This window comes from Copadichromis virginalis, linkage group LG10 (genome assembly GCF_057382275.1).
Source record: "Copadichromis virginalis isolate Kocher_CV1m ecotype Utaka linkage group LG10, C_Virginalis_male_GT1.1, whole genome shotgun sequence".
NCBI classification, from domain to species: Eukaryota; Metazoa; Chordata; class Actinopteri; order Cichliformes; family Cichlidae; genus Copadichromis; species Copadichromis virginalis.
This window is the reverse complement of record NC_140627.1, coordinates 3704923-3717948: the sequence shown is the minus strand read 5'-3', so window position 1 is coordinate 3717948 and position 13026 is coordinate 3704923. Positions and strand designations below refer to the sequence as shown.

The 13026-nt window shown below is 46.2% G+C and overlaps 1 long non-coding RNA gene across 2 annotated transcripts in view; it reads right to left on the bottom strand.

Moving 5' to 3' along the window:
* Positions 1-501: 501 nt before the first annotated feature.
* LOC146699678 (uncharacterized) overlaps positions 502-13026 on the bottom strand; it is a 44308-nt gene continuing 31783 nt past the window's right edge. Inside the window, exons 3-4 of one of the 2 annotated variants that reach the window (XR_014922442.1) lie at positions 1570-1607; positions 502-947 (exon numbers count right to left, since the gene is read on the bottom strand). This is a non-coding gene — a long non-coding RNA (uncharacterized LOC146699678). The other variant, XR_014922441.1, reaches the window with a different exon arrangement.

Here is a 13026-nt window from a genome sequence, read left to right as displayed (position 1 = left end):
TACTGGGCGGTGAGGGAGGAGAGGCGCAGCTTTTTTCAGGCATTCTCTGTCGGAAAATTAGGATGCAGCCTCTGTTGTCATAGCCAGGGAGCTGTCTGCCACTTTCCCAGCAGCCCTTGGGCCTGTGACAGGGAGATGGATGATATCTGCAGCCTGGCCGCACTGCTCCCCAAACACACACACACAGTTTGTCTCTGTTTCACACACACACAAACACCTATGCATGCACACACACACACTCTCTTTCTTGCACTTTTTTCCTTCCTTATTCTCATATTGTTGGCTTCTCTGACACACACGTACAGAGTGCGACTGTTTGTGTAGTACGCCCCTCTATTTGCTGCCTTTGGCAACAAAACCAATATCCTACATATCACGGGGAATCAAAATCGCACAAGTGAAAACAATGAAACTGTTTTGAGGGAAACTGCAGGATTCCTCCGCTGTTTGCTTACATGGAGTAAAAATATTATATTTCGAAATAACCGAACACACGCAGCATAATCAACAGAGGTGTTTATTAAAATCAGCAGAAAGAGCAGACGCTCCAACATCTACATTTAATGCTCGTGAATTCATGAATTGTTCAAACTGTGTACAGAGAAGTGCAGGATATTTCATTAACGAGGAAAATTGCGTGGATGTGCTTTGCAAACGATGACTTAACTTGCACGGCTCAGCTCACAGCAGTAGACGCTTTAATTAAAGAAGCTGGATTTGGATTGCAGCAGTGTATACAAGTCCATGCCCCATCCCACCACCTTCGTCTTCTCCTTTCCTCCACGCCGTTCCGTTCTCATTGTCCTTACCTGCTATCCCACTCTCCACCGTGCTGCTGATGTTCCTGCAGTTGGGATGGAATCCAGTGGCCATGTCACCTGAGCGACAGCCGGTGCATACTAATGAGGAGCCGAGGGGGCGCGGGGCTCGAGTCTGCTCTTCTCAAACTGGCAGGATTAAAAAAAAAAAGACGGGGAAAAAAAAAGTCTCCTTCACCACTTCACTTTAAATCCCCCCCTTCCCCCTTTTCTCCACACCTTTCTTCCTCCTCTTCCCTCTCATCACTTTGGAATAACAGAGAGAATGGGAGCTGTAAGAGGCAGACGAGGGTAGAAAAACAAGGAGAGGAGAAGGGACAAACAAGGCGCTGCAAGCAGAGGACAGAAGTGAGGGAAATGGTGACATGGGAGAGGGACGGGTGGAGAGGAAAGGAGAATGAGAGCCGGTAGGGAGCAGGGAGTAAAGGGAAACATCCATCACTGTTTTAAGTGACTGCAGTGGGACGGAGCTGAGTAAAAGGTCGCCTGGTCTCTTCCTGAGCAGAGTGGGCACCTGGGCAGAGCTGAGCGCCTTCCAAATGACTCCGGGCTAATTATCTCGCGCAGGCCGTCTGTTACGGCGGTCTGACACTTTTACTGACTCACTCGTCTACTGCAAGCAAAACAAGGCAGTCACACAACTAAACTCTCATCTGCTGCTGTCTGCTGGCATAATGGATCAGACTGAATAAGACTAGAAAAGTAAGGATTTTGTTGATGGTGTTGCAGATGCAAGTGGTATCTGTCTTACCTTAAAGCATGGAGAATGGCAGACAATTGCCGGGGCTCCTAGACGAGGAGAGATAATGATAGCAATTTAGCATAAATGTAGGAACACAGAAACTCCACCAACCTTCTTTTACACAAGAGAATCTGTGAAACGTTAAGCCTTTTGTACTGAAAGATACAAATCCATCCATGCAAACTCTGAAGAAACACAGTTTTATTATCTAAGGATCCACCTGCTCAGGGGATCAGTGGATACACTTGAGGACACACGAGGAATTCCGAGTCATGGCCTGTTTCAGCATGAACAGAAAGCACGCTGAACATGTGTCTGCTGGAGCTACAGGCGTAGGCTTAACTGAATCTTTAGCTACAAAAGCAACGACGTGGCTACAGAAGCAGGAGTTCCAGTAAGTGTAAACTCAAACTGGACATCAGTGCCAAAGTTACCACAGCCCAAATGTCTGGCAGCCAAGGGGTTAAAAACATTTAGCCTGCGGTGACAATGCCGGCTAGCTATAGGTCACATTCAAGTCCCAGCCACTGGACAGCCAGCCGGCAAGACAGAGCGTAATTATCCCAGCCAGTTACAGTTCAATAACTCCATCAAGCCGCTAGCCAGATACCAGGTTTCCCTGGCAACGCCTCCGAAGTGAATCGCAGATCAGAGAGAGAGAGAGAGAGAATGGCGAGAAAACACGGGACCCGAGCAGGGAGCAGGGCCAGGAGACACCCTCGAATACTGTGGACCTGCGCACAGCACAAACACTCGCAACCAACCAGGTCTGCGAGCATTCCAGTTGGCTAAGCCGAGACCTCTGCTCCCTCGGAGCTTTGTTGTTTGCTTTTTAATCATCGGCCCCACTTTTCCACAATCCTGCTCCGTGCCCACGGGCCCGCCGCGAAAATCCTCGAGTCTCAGCACAGATCGCTTGTCCTTTCAACAGACAGCCGCACCTCCCACAGCACTTACTGTAATCTGTAATAGTTAATGGAGTTTATCTCCCGTCGCCCTGAGAATAATAAAGAAACTTTTGTGCTTTCCATGCATGAGGATAATTACATTACAAGTGGCACTATGATTTATACTCCTTGATTGAATTAAAAACAAAATTGAATAGGCTGTGTACAAAAATGTGTGTATTTCTCCATTATTTGTGTGTGTCGCTTTGTCGCTAATGCACTTCTACGTGTGTGCGTTTAGGTGACTGTCTGGCCTCCTGCCGCAGTGTCTGGAAACTCAGACACTCCCCCCCTCCATTCTGTACTGCCCCACTATCGGGCATACCTGATACCCCCCACCCCCAAACACACACACCTACACACTGACCACCACCACCTGCGCCTCCTCCCCACCCTGCTGCGATAAGAGATCCTCCAACAGGAAAGCCTGACAATCGAAAACAACCAAAAATCAAAAACAAGCCATCTAATTCACAAAATCCACCTGATTTCCATGTCGCTCCAGCCCAAATCCTAACGTGCCGAATAAATGTTAATCTGGCCTTATTGCTTTTAAAGCTGAGCGACGCGGCGGCGGAGTGTGTTACATGACCACCTCTGAACAATGGAGCGTAATCTCTCACACACACTCGGGCCATCAGCTGGAGTCTTTAGTTTATCTCCACCTATTCAAGGTCTGGATCAATGTTTCCTGCAGGAGCTTGAAGACTTGGCGAGAACAGAAACCTCATACCGACAGCTGTTTGTTTAACACGAGTGCAGATAAAAGCGCATCGCAACATATTAATATACGAGATCTGCTGATCCGTGCAGCAATTTCAATTATTTCGCTTTAATCAGTCCAAACATAATATTTAACATCCTGTGTCTAAACCGGCACCAGGAAAAGTCTTTTGATTGGCTCGGCATAAACACGGTGCATAAACGTTTTGTTTTTTTTAAAACAGAAACAGAAAAGAAAAGCTAATATTGCCCCTCGCTGTTAGATAGTGCAACCTTGACAGACACTTTCAGATCTACTATAACTGCAACCTGATTAAGAGTTCATTAAAAAAAGTTTTAACAATTTGAATCAGCTCTTATTTTAAATTAACCCATTTTTTAAAGTCACACTTTATACACTTCAATAATAAGTAATAACAAAACTGACACTGACAAAATAAAAGACTTTTAATGAGGAACATATTAATCCCAAAGTGTCAATGTTTTCCCTCAGCACAATGCCTACAGGCTTGGATCTGTTCACTTTCAATAAAATCACGACTTTTACAGCGTTAAAGCTTTAGCAGCATTTTCCTGAACGACACTTCCTGCCTTCGCTGCTACGTCCGATGCAGTGTGTGATGTGTGATGGCAGAATCGAGATCAATTTAGCGGTAGCTCATTGAGAACTAGTTTGACTTTGAACAAAGTTTGTATTCCCCATTGAGCGCAGTTACAAACCAGCTGGGAGCTGATTTTTACGGGGTGATATTTATTGGATCCTTGGTGGATTGCTCTGAGCGTGCTGCTTTGTTACTGTTGGAGGGGGGTGGGGGGGTGGTTGTTTCATCAGTGGGCTCGGGTGCTGCCAGACTTTGCTGCGTGTCAGACAGACCCTAATAAAACTGTCTGGCTGTTTTGTGGGCACCAGCTCCGCTCTGCCTGTGCTGCGTCTGACTGCTCAGCACTTGTCGCACTGTGCCTGGCTGTTTGGTATTCATGGGGCATGGCGCTCCTTCAGCTGTTGCTGGGGGCTCTGTGGCATAGGCACAGACTATTAGTTGGCATCGGCATTGTTCGCTATGAAACCAAATAGGGAGACGAGAAAAAAAAAACATAATTAGGGAGAGAGAAAGACTGGAGACTGGGAGAGAGTTGGAGAGGAGGGCATTAGAGAGAAAATCAATTGTTTTGAACTGTATTCCTAATACGAGTAATTTAGCAGAAATTAGGTTTTCAGAAAAGCATGCCGTCTTGGGAAAAACTGAAAGTTTAAAAACCAGGTCAAGCTGTAATTGTAAATGAATTCACACCTTTCTCTGGCACAAAAGGAAAAGAACCGATTTTTTTTTTTATGCAGACCTAATTTATTGTAATTGCACTTCTATAGTCATGTTTATAAGAGACGGGTCCAGTGTTTTCATTTTCTATTCAGCATTCAATCTTGTCCTTTTCTCTTTAAGAGCCTGTCTTAATGAATTACGATGTCTGTCTGCGCTGAGCTACGCCTCCCGTTTAAATATTGATTGAGATCATTAACCAATTTGGTCGTTTCATCTCACCACAATCGCAGATTTCAACAGAAATATTCAGATGAAGAGAGCAACTCGGTTTCTGTTGACCCGATTCCACATTTTCAAAGCGTGGCCATAGGTTTTTATTTCACATACTGCATGGTATCTTTCTTTATTTCCCCTGATTTGAACAATCGGGACCTTTCAAAATCAATTAAATATAGAAAGATATAAAGTCATTAGAGTATTTTTTGTTTATGTATCTGGTTTATGTGCATACTTCTAACTAAAAAAAAAAAAAAAAAGTAGAAGTGAATTATAATTAGAAGAATTATTTTGAGGCTAATGTAGAAAATTTATATTCTAACAGTAAAATATTTGAAGACTTTCTGACATCTGGCTGAGAAATGTATCAATTGATGAAGCAGATAAGTGAAATTATCAACTATGAAAAATGTAAAGAAAAAAATGTTTTTGAACTTGTGTGTTTTAGCTCTCCAGTGCTCACAGCAGCAGCAGATGTGGCATTAGTCCTTTTGCTCCTATAGCGTCTAGACTTATCAATTTCAGAGTGACTGCTCTGGTAATGGAGGATCAGATATATTGGCTGTGTGGAGGTGGTGACAGGGGTTAATCAACATGAGCCTGGGGTGTGGTGGTTTGGACTGGTTGGTGTCCTGTCATTTCTAATCAGATCATGTGTTACTAGAATTGTATTCAAACACAGATGTTGACACAAAGAGAGATTACGGTGCCGGTTGACAGCCCAGTGCAGAATCGATGGGTATTTTTCGCTTTAATGGCGGCGGTACTGGCGCCATTATGAAAGGCGTCCTTCATGATTTTGGGGGGAAAAAACAAACAAAAAAATTTCAAACAAGCGCAGCCCTGCAGATGCAGTCGCATCAGTGCTGCAGTTTTCCTTAACGGGTTCATATACGATGTCACGGAGGAGCCAACAGAACATAAACCCTTCACATATGTGCTTTTTTTTTTTTACTGCGCTAAGCTATTTCCTTTCTGTGTGTTAGCCATTCTCTGCACCGTCCCATCCATACATGCATTTTTAAAAGAAAATCAGCCGCTGATTCTTTCCGATTCCATGTGAAACATTCGGCAGAAAGTCGATTGTGCCGTCCGCCCGCGTCCCAAGAGCCTAACCCGTGATTTTTCATCAAGAGAGCTCACAAGTTAGGGTCTCAGGGAGCAGGTGAAGTACGACAGAGTCTACAGAGGAGCCGCAGTCAGCTGCAGGGCACTGACACCTTTCTTTCTCTCTTACTCACTCACACACAAATGCACACACACACTGTCTCTTCATCAACCAGTGCCACTTAAACGTACCAAATTTCTATCAAAAGGCACCGAAAGCTACAAAGTGTCTATAGTTTAAATATAGTTGAAACTATAGGCACAGGCTGCAATTAAAAAACAAAGTAGCTCTGCACAGATATATGCTCCAGCGTTCCTCCGTTCTTCCACTGCGGACAACTTTTTTTTTCTCGACGGCTTGGTTTGATTCCTGTGTACACAAAGACCTGCAAAGGTAGACAGATTTTCAGGCATATGTTTAAATACACTAAAAAACAACAAAGCAGCAGTGGCAGCAGTAGGCTGCAGAGATGACAAAGAAAGACAAAGCAGGGATTTCGCCGGAGACGGCCAGACCTAAATGATCTTCGTGGCAGTGCCCAGACAGAAGCAGAAGCAGAGGCTCAGACAAACAGACAAGCCTGCACTGCCTGCTCTGTGCTAACTAGCCTTTGTGCTGAGGAAGGAAAAGCCCCCTAGCCAAGCAGCTGGGCTCGCCTTTGTCCTAAAGAGCATCAGCTGATCATCAGTCTAAATTTCTCGCTTCCAGGGTGGCGGGACCAGGACCTGGCTGGCAGACTCTGCTCGACTGATGGATGCAGAGAGCCACCAGCAGCAGCCTCACCCTCTGGCTTTCCATCACAGCAGCCCCTACGGATAGGTACGGTTAGACACTGAATCCAAAAAAATAAAAAACGCACGGCACTTTGAGCTGCTCAGCATTACACAGAATGCGGGTAAATTTCCAGAAAAATCATCTTTTCACAAAAGCAGTACGAACGAGAGAAGGGCGGGTTCGTCTTCAGCACAGGTACCGAAACTTGCCTCCCTTCCCATATTTCACTTTCCACTGCTGACTGCAATACCCTCGACACCAGACTCTACCACCTACCAGCCCAACTCTGCCGCCACAGCAGCAAGCTTGGCGATAAGTTATCAGTGTCAGAAGGCACGGCGCTTCAGCGAGACAATTAACTGGAAAGCAGCTCCAGCCCGGCCGGAGCCAAACAGTCACAATCCAGACCTTAGCTGCACTTAAAAATGCCAAACTGCAGTAAATGCTAAAGCAATACTGAAAACATTCCCATATCGTTTTCACCGGTTGTGTACCCAAACACACCAGTGAATGCCCCCCCCACTCCCCCCGCCCCCCCCCCCCTCCTCCCAATCATCCCACAACTCCTCCTCCTCAGACCAGGAGAAGAAAAAAAAGCAGCCGGATAGATGTCTCTGACTGTCTCCTTCTCTCTGGGGAACGCCAGGCAAAGTGGAGGCTTCCGGAAATGAATGCGCCGCGCCACCCGACGCGTTGCCTCGCATGCTCACTCTTCTGTCTGCCACCGACTACGCCTTTTGTTATCCGCCTCTGAGCTGAGGATGATGAAGAACAGAACGAGGGGGGGGGGAAAAAGGGCAGTGGCAGAAGAAAGGAGGGGGAGACGGTGGGGGGCGGCGCGGGTGCCGGTAAAGGCTGAGGTGTCCGCGGGAAGCTGCAGCCAGACGCAGGTCAGTGAGGTGGGACGTCTCCGCCACCCCACCCCTCACCCCCACCCACTACTCCCCAGCACACAGCATCCCTCCTTTCCAATTGCATTGTCAGCTCCATCTCAGCATCTCAACCCCCACCCCTCCACAGCACCAATACCACCACCAGAACTACTCATTCTCCTCCTACCTGCTCATGACGATGGGACATCAGCCATGTCGTGACACTGTTATCTACACCCTCTACTTTTATTTTTCTTCCCTGTCTTCTTCTCTCTCGTACCCATCGCAGGTCCGACGCGTCACGCTGCCGTTGCCAAACAAACAACGGGATATAAAAAAATTAAAATGAGAAACCCCAAAACATTTGCTCCCTCTAGCTGCCGCTGCCGCCGGAACCCGCTACTTTGCTTTCACTCATCCCCCTCCCCCATCTGACCCTTGCACCCCAAGCCCTACCTTCTATTACTATCTCCACCCCACCCCCTCCCACCACCCATCCCCTCCCATCACTCCAGGTCTGTACCTGTCTGCTTGTCTGTTTCTCCCTGTCTGCAGCTGCTTGCCCAAAGTGAGATACTGCAGCAGGAGTCTGCAGCGACAGCCCTCGCTCTTTCTCTCCCCCCTCTCTCTCTCTCTCTCTCTCTCTCTCTCACACACACACACCCTCCATCCAGCCTTTGCTGGTGAACACGTTCCTCCCTGTGCTGATCAATTTCTTCTCTTTTTCAGCAGCACACACACACACACGCGTGCACACTGCAGTGGACTGGTTGGCCGTGGTGGAGGATGCACTGTAGCTATCCCACTGTCTTGTAGCATCGGTGCAGCTGGTACAGTCACATCCAAACACATGCACAGCAGAGGTAGCCACTGACACAAAATTACCATCTCAGACAGAGAGCACACAAATGGCATTGCACACACACAACATAGGCAGCAACAAACTAACAAGACCCCCACACCCCAAAAACCAGACAGAGAACAGTGAGACAGAGTGACACTCCAGCTGCTTTGCTTAGCTCTCTCTCTCTCTCACACACACACACACACACACACACACACACACACACACACACACACACACACACACACACACACACACACACAGCAATGTGGTCAGCACAAGCACGAACACAAACTGTCACTGTCACAATATTGTGACCGAGGCTTGACAGCAGCGAGCGGCAGCATAAGGCACACGGCTGTTTGAGTCAGACACAAAAGCAAATATCTGGTCCAAGAATTTCCTCATCGTTCTTGTCAAGTGTTACATTTTCAGATCATGCTTTTTGGATCCTGCACGATCACACGCAAAATACAGAAACGTGTCACTGTGCCGCCCAGCACTACATCTATGTCTATGTGGAAATATACATAATGGAGCTCAGCAAGCATAATTTCGAGTCAGACTGATTAACTCGAAGGGTCACAAAAACATCAAACCTACTTTCAGCGTTTGCCAGAATTCTTCACTGTTCGTAGCCAAAGCAGCATTTGGTCATTTTAATGTTTAAAAACCTCAACAATAGAAAGAAATGTGACATACATTTGTCTTTATGTAATTAAGATATTTTGTTTGAGATACCGAGGGACAAACCCGTAGAGAGTACATTTTAAAAATATGACATTTTACTCATTCTCATTCAGCCTGAACCAGATCTGCCCTCGACAGCTTGCGCTAATCTCAAACCTTAATCACCTTCAACACCGTGGATAGATTAGGGTTACGACCCTGTGCCACAAAGAGGGGCCAGAGAAAGAGAGAGAGAGGTCTGCAAATGTTATCATTGATTGATTATGCCCTTTAATTCAAATGGAAAGCATCAGCTTCCCAACTCTGCTGCAGTGCAGGAAAAAGGCTCTCACAGCAAATGTCACTTCATCAAAGATGTCAAATTCGTCTGTACCTTTCCGTCCTGCAGAAACACACAGAAACATGGCGAGCTAAGCGCCGAAGAGGTGCACAAGTAAATCCTGCTGCCAATGTCAAAATCGTGGCCAGGATGAAGTCTATGGGGGATGGTTGGTCCTTGTGGATCGGCTCGGCGATGGTGGCGGTGACGCAGAGACGGGGCGGGGGGGATTTTGTTGTATGCTACAGCCAGTGGGGCCAGCAGGCGGCCATATAGGTGATCAATCAGCTCCATTACAGCAGTGTCACTGCCGAGTCTGGAGTTATCCTGCCCATCACCCCTCCACAATACACGCAAACATCGCCTGTTTCTAGTCTAGACTGGAAAATAGAATCCCGCAGCGTGATGAAACTGGTCCATGAGAGTAAACACAGTGAAAAAACAGATGAGTTTCTGCTGTGTATCAGTGACATATTCTCAGATTCAGAATCAGGGCATGCGCATGTATAATACTAGGATGGGATTCACCTCCAATCAGAGGATGCATAAAGTTGTTTTGACAGAGATGAAGCAGATTCTGATACACTTGCTTTGAATTGCATCAAGACACAGCTTTTCAAAGCAACCAAAAATAGGATCGGCTCCATTGTGATTGGTAAGTAGCTCGCACAATGAGCCCAAAGACATTATGCAGCAGACACTCGCAATGACACTGTTCATGTTTCTACACTCAGCTCAGAATATCTCCATGCAGCCTGGAGATGCATATCTGTGCTGGCAGATGCCAGGCGAGCATTAGACAGGTATCCCACTGATGGAGTTATCTCAGTCAGCTGAAGCAGCACAGACTGGGACCATGGAGCAGCACAAGTAGGAGGAGGGAAAGAGAAGAGTGAAGGAGAAAGATGGAGGCTGGAAGGGGAGGAGAGCGGGCGGCGGGGAATATGTGATGCACAGCACCTCGCAGCCAGCCAGCCAGCCAGCGGGACATTAATGACGATCATGTCTTGTCACACTGCTGTCGGCCAGTCAGCAGATCTTGCCCTTGTCTCTGCCCTTCTCCAATCAATTGCATCGATCTGTCCCAGGGGTCAAGGGGCAAGAGCGTATCAATAGGGGGAGAGCGGCTGATGCAGCAGGCAGAGAGGGGCGCACTCCAGACAGATCGATGACACCCCACCCCCATGTGTCTGTGTGTGTGTCTGTGTGTGTTTGGGGGGCGGGTGAAAGTAGTTATGATTATTCATTTGCCATTAACCCGAATGCATTAAGGGAATATGTTTCCTTGGGAAGAAATGGTGCTCGAGGCTGCTCATTTTTATAGGGAAGTGAGATTTTATGAGTTGGGGAGCTAGAGTAGCGTTCTGGCCAGAACCGACAGCGTTCTGGTCTCAGACGATTTGTTACCAAGGTTTCCACCCATTGGTGACGTCAAAAGCAAGAAGCCAATCTCTGCTCTCAGAGAGATTACAGATGTAAGCAGCAGTTGGCTGATTTTCCAATGTTTTGTGCCTGAGTGTCACTGTCTGCAATACAACTAAACGGCTCACAGAACTTTGAGTATCACAAAGTGTATTAGTCTCGTGTGATGGGTCTCTTGCTTTGAATATACAGTTTCTCTGACATCGAAACAAAAATGCAGGACAATCTGCAATCTGATCACAATGTAAACATTGCATCCACTCCACAGGCGGTAACATAAATTCACTTTAGGGACTGTTTATTTTTGTTTTGAGCTCAGTGAGATTTATCTTCATATGGAGCTTTAAAGAGCAGCAGCATTTGCTAGCGTTTAGCTGAACACATGCAACAGGAAACAACTATAAACTGGCCAAAAAAGAAGAAAAATCATCCAAAATGAATTATTATTCTAGGTTTCAGCAACTTTCCTTATTGCTGGTCTAATACACGCACTCTTTAGGTTTCTGGCTGCCTTCACTGATTAAATGTAGAGCAAATGTGATGCTCCATGATTGGCTGTCTGCGCAGTGCTGCCAGCTCTTCCTGCTGTACATCATTTGGACTGCAGCACACCAAATTCAATCAAGGCAATCTTTATTTTATTAATTCTTAAAGTCATCTGAAGAACCTTGAAGTTCCTTGCCAGCGTACTTCTCAAAGGGGCTGTTATAGCAGTGGGGGCAGAAAAAAATTAATAAATCAGCGACCTAAACCGGCCCTATCTAATCCCATAATTTATTTGTTTAACCATCCCATAAATGAAGGCCCAGCTGGAACCAATGACCAGCTGGACAGAAGAGTGCTGAGGCAGCATGATTCTCAGCAGCAACGCTTTCCTCGACACATCTGGAGGAACGACTGAAGTTCAGAGGTGAGGAAAGATGAGAAAATCGCAGCTCTTGAAATAAACACTAGTGAGGCACATCTTGATTCTGCATACTCTGTTAAATTTGAAAGAGCTAAAGACGAAGGAAACAAAGTTTGCATTTGTGATTAAATAAAGAAGCTACATTTGGTGCTGCCTGAACTAACTCTTCATTCCAAGCTGACTGGCATGAGATCCCCTCTGCGTTCCTCAGCACACTGTCCACTTTTCAACACTTCTTCTGACTCTTCTTCCTGTGAGTGGGTCAGAACAGCAGCAGCAGCAGCAGCAATGTGAAACCCGGTGGTGTGTAGCTGAATAAGGAGGCGTGATCTTCCTGACAGTGGGATTACAAAATGGAAGATAAAAGGCCTTCTTTGGTTTCCAGGGATTTACCAGGATCATATTCCCACACAGAAACCTGTTTGATGACAGTGACTCTACCGGCCATGCGATGCTGACAAGGATCGCTGGATTTCAACGGTGTTAGTTTCCCTCCAGATTTAATTACTGATGATCTAAAAATAGCCAATTAATTCCATTCAATAGCTGCACTGATAGGAAACAGGTAAGGGGTTTTCCGCAACTGTTCACACTGGAAGAGCAGGCTAACTTTGCAGACAACCCTTCAGCCAAAGAAATTCTTCAACATCTTAACATCAAATATTTCAGAGTGGAACAGCATATCTGGCTAAGCATGAGCGCAATTCAATGGAAACTCTGAGCATCAAACAATGAAAAAGATACAAGCTCGTTGGATAAATGACAAAGGTTGCAGAAGGGCAGCCTGCTCAGCTTCAGCTCCAAACATTGTAACATCTGTGTCATCAATAAAAAAAAACCCTATCACAATGATGAAGAACTACAGCAGAATTTACAACAAAGCTCCAGCTCGAGCAGGCAGCTTGCTTACATCAAACCGTCCTGAAGAGTAACAATCTCAAGCTGATCTGCCAGGCCGTTTTTCTCTTGTGTGGTGCTTTGGAGTCATTTTACAAGCTGTGGCTGAATGCCAGACACAGATGTAGTCTGACGCAGTCAGTCAGTGGACAAGTCCACAGTAAACAGAGACTCTAGTGTCGCTGAGGCAAGCTTCAACCTGAAACTGGACCTCATATCACAAATGCACATAGTATGGAACTGTGGACAATGTATCACAAGACTTGGCAACAACCTATAAACATCCAACTGCAATAATAGAGTGGGGCTGCGTTGGGTAGACAGTTTTAGGAAGTGTTAGGTGTGTCAATTAGACCTAACCTGAGTCAGCTGTTCAAAATATGTGTGCAAATGGCAATCACAGAGCATCTGCTAAATATAACAAG